This window comes from Balaenoptera borealis (genome assembly GCF_965194805.1).
Source record: "Balaenoptera borealis genome assembly, chromosome: 5".
NCBI classification, from domain to species: Eukaryota; Metazoa; Chordata; class Mammalia; order Artiodactyla; family Balaenopteridae; genus Balaenoptera; species Balaenoptera borealis.
Window position 1 is genome coordinate 65,710,041 of NC_138862.1, and position 2,880 is coordinate 65,712,920.

Below are 2,880 nucleotides of genomic sequence, written 5' to 3' on the forward strand. Positions count from 1 at the left end.
CCACACTTTTCTTCAAGGAAAGAAAATAATTGAATTTATTTGAGTGAAGTAGGATACTTGGATAACACAAGTAATGATTTTCCTTTATTTGGGGAGTATCATCTGTGTGATGTTGTCAATGTGCCACCTTATTCTGCTGTTACATCAGGTTTTGCTAACAGAAAAGAAAAGAAACCACCTCTAGCTGGTTTAAGCAAAAGAACTTTTTAGAAGGATATGAGGGCATCTCCGAGTAGTTGGAAGGGTAGAAAGCAGAGCAGTTTCAGGAGTATCAACAAGGGTTTGGATAGTTTCTGGAGTGCCGCTGTGTGCAGTTCCAGAGACTGCCAGGCTCTGTCTCTCAGCCCAAAATTCCCAAGAGAAAAAAATTTAATGGGCTCCTTTGGGTCCGTTCTGAAGAGGATAGTTCCCTACCCTTTACCCCTGCACTGACTATGAACAAGAGCACACACAGATACATTAAAAAACCATCTTCTAAAAAAAAAAAAAAAACCATCTTCTCATGCATCTAAAGATGCCTTCACTTAACGTAATCCTACTGCATCCCAAGGTAAGATGTTGTGGGTGAAGCAGAGGGGTACAATTACAAATCACTCATTTAATATTTATCAGATACTTCTTGAGCATTTACTGTGCACAAGCAGTGGGAGGTAAGAAAATGTTTACAACAGGCTCCCTAGCATGAAGGAGCTCTCTAGGTGAGATGATAAAGTAAAAATAATATGAGAGGCTTCATAGGCAGAAGGTGATTAAGGTGATATGAGGCCTTAATCATAAGGCCAATTATTCATAAAGACAATGTGGATTTGAAGTTTAGAGGGAGAAGAAATTTCTATCTGGTGCAGATGGAAACTTACTGGAGGTAAAACTGAGTTACACTGAGGGATGGTTAAATGAAGTGGTCCTTGGAGTTCTCAGAATTCATTCTCTTTACCTGTGGTAACAGTTTATGTCATATATAATATAATAAAATGTAATATATGTAGCAAGGGCAGTACCTGGTGAACCTAGCAGGGAAAGGGAACCTTCTGCCGCCTGGGAGAAAATTCATGATGGGGGGAGAAGCTACTGGGTTCTATGAGCAGAAATCAGCAAAAGGTCTGAGGGTAGAATAGTGGTGGTTCCAGGCACACTGTGCTGACTGCACTGAAATTTTCCCTTGATGCCTCTACTGTGGTGGCAAACGCACATCCTGAGGAGGAGTGAGCTAAATGTGAAAGGGTGGTCTGAGTGCACCACGTGACACCTTTTGGCTTAGTGTTGCTCTGAGACCCTTCAAAAAGGCAGACCACAGAGCAGGGAGAGTATTTTCATAGTGGTAAAGGAAGGTAAGCCCCAGGGGGCTTGGAGCAGCAGGAGAGTGGGAGGTTGACAGAGCAGTCGTCTGAGGAGCTGAGATGGAATAGCAGCCAAAGTGTGAGCGGAGCCTAGGGTCTGCGGACTTCTTGAGCGACCAGATGGCAAGGGAACCTTACAAATGAGGCTTAGTTACCCAAATGAGAAGCCAGCTACGGAGTTAGCAAAATGTGCCCGTTAACATAACCTCATCTGTATCTGTAAGGTAGTGGGGGGACATTTGAGTTGTATATAAATGATTTCAGTAATAACTGCCCAACACTCCCACCCTCCAATTCAAAGTTCTCCTCATCGCAGAATGATTCTGGGGTCATCTTAAGCATTTAGATTTTCCACATGTAGACTAGACAGACTGGACAGCCATTTCCTTGGGCTTTCAGGCCTTGGGACTTTATCCTGGTGCCCACCTCCGCCTGTATGGGGTAGGCAGCAACCTGGAGCCAGAGCCAGGAGTCAGGGGATCTGAATTCTTTATTGGACAACCTATGTGCCAGCCATGATAGGTACTGGAAATAGATGAATATAAACGGTCTCTGACCTCAAAGTTAGTCTACTGAGACACATAGCAAATAAGAAATCATGATGCAATATAGTAAATGTTACGTTGCGAACTGAATCTAATCCTGTCTCCCAGACACCAGAGAGATCTTCCTGGCGCCGTGACTGACTCAGCTAGTCACTCTTATCAGTCACTTCCTGGGCCTTATCTATAGAATTCCAGCTATCAAATTCCAGAACTCTATTTACTGTATCCTACTAAAGAGTGTAACGATTTCTAATTACACCTAGAAAGGAATCAAGGATGGGTAGGGATTGGCAAAGAGAACATGTGACTATATTTGGTTGCTAGCAAAGATTAAGTGAATTACACAAACCAGTTTGAGAATATTTTAAATGCGTGCATTTTAATAAAACCTATACTTTGAAGCACATGTTAGTGGAGACTGAGTGACGGGAAATTATTGCTGGACTATCAAGCAAACGCCTGGTAGAAATTCCAGAAATTGTCCTGCCTTTCGAGAAACAGTAGGCATACGAACTAAGGGGAGTAAAACCCATCTTGTGAAGCCCAGGGCCTATTTCTTTAAAAAGTGTTCTGGAAATCTCGGGGAAACTGGCACCAAGACCCCTCTTCAATGCCTCGGTCCTTTCCGAAAACCAGAATGGACCCCACCCAGCCCGGGAGTCCGTGACAGGGTTAGCTGGGCTTGTATTTGCGCAAATTTGCCTTCCCCTTTCCGTACTCCACTTGTAGTGAACACTGCACTTTCTTCACCTACATGGGGTTTCTGCCGTTTTAAATACGCTAACCTACTTTACCTTCCAAACACGTCTCACCGCCTGCAAACTGCCCAACACCCCCGTTTTCTTGGCGCAGGAAGGCCAGGCAGAGGACGCCGGAGGCGGGGCCACAGGGCGCTGAGCGTGTCTACTCGCCGCCACCTCACTTCCGGCGGACCGGCCCGGCACCGCAGAGGTCCGTCCCGCCTCCAACCGGAAGTGTGTTCGGCTCCGGCTCCGCCC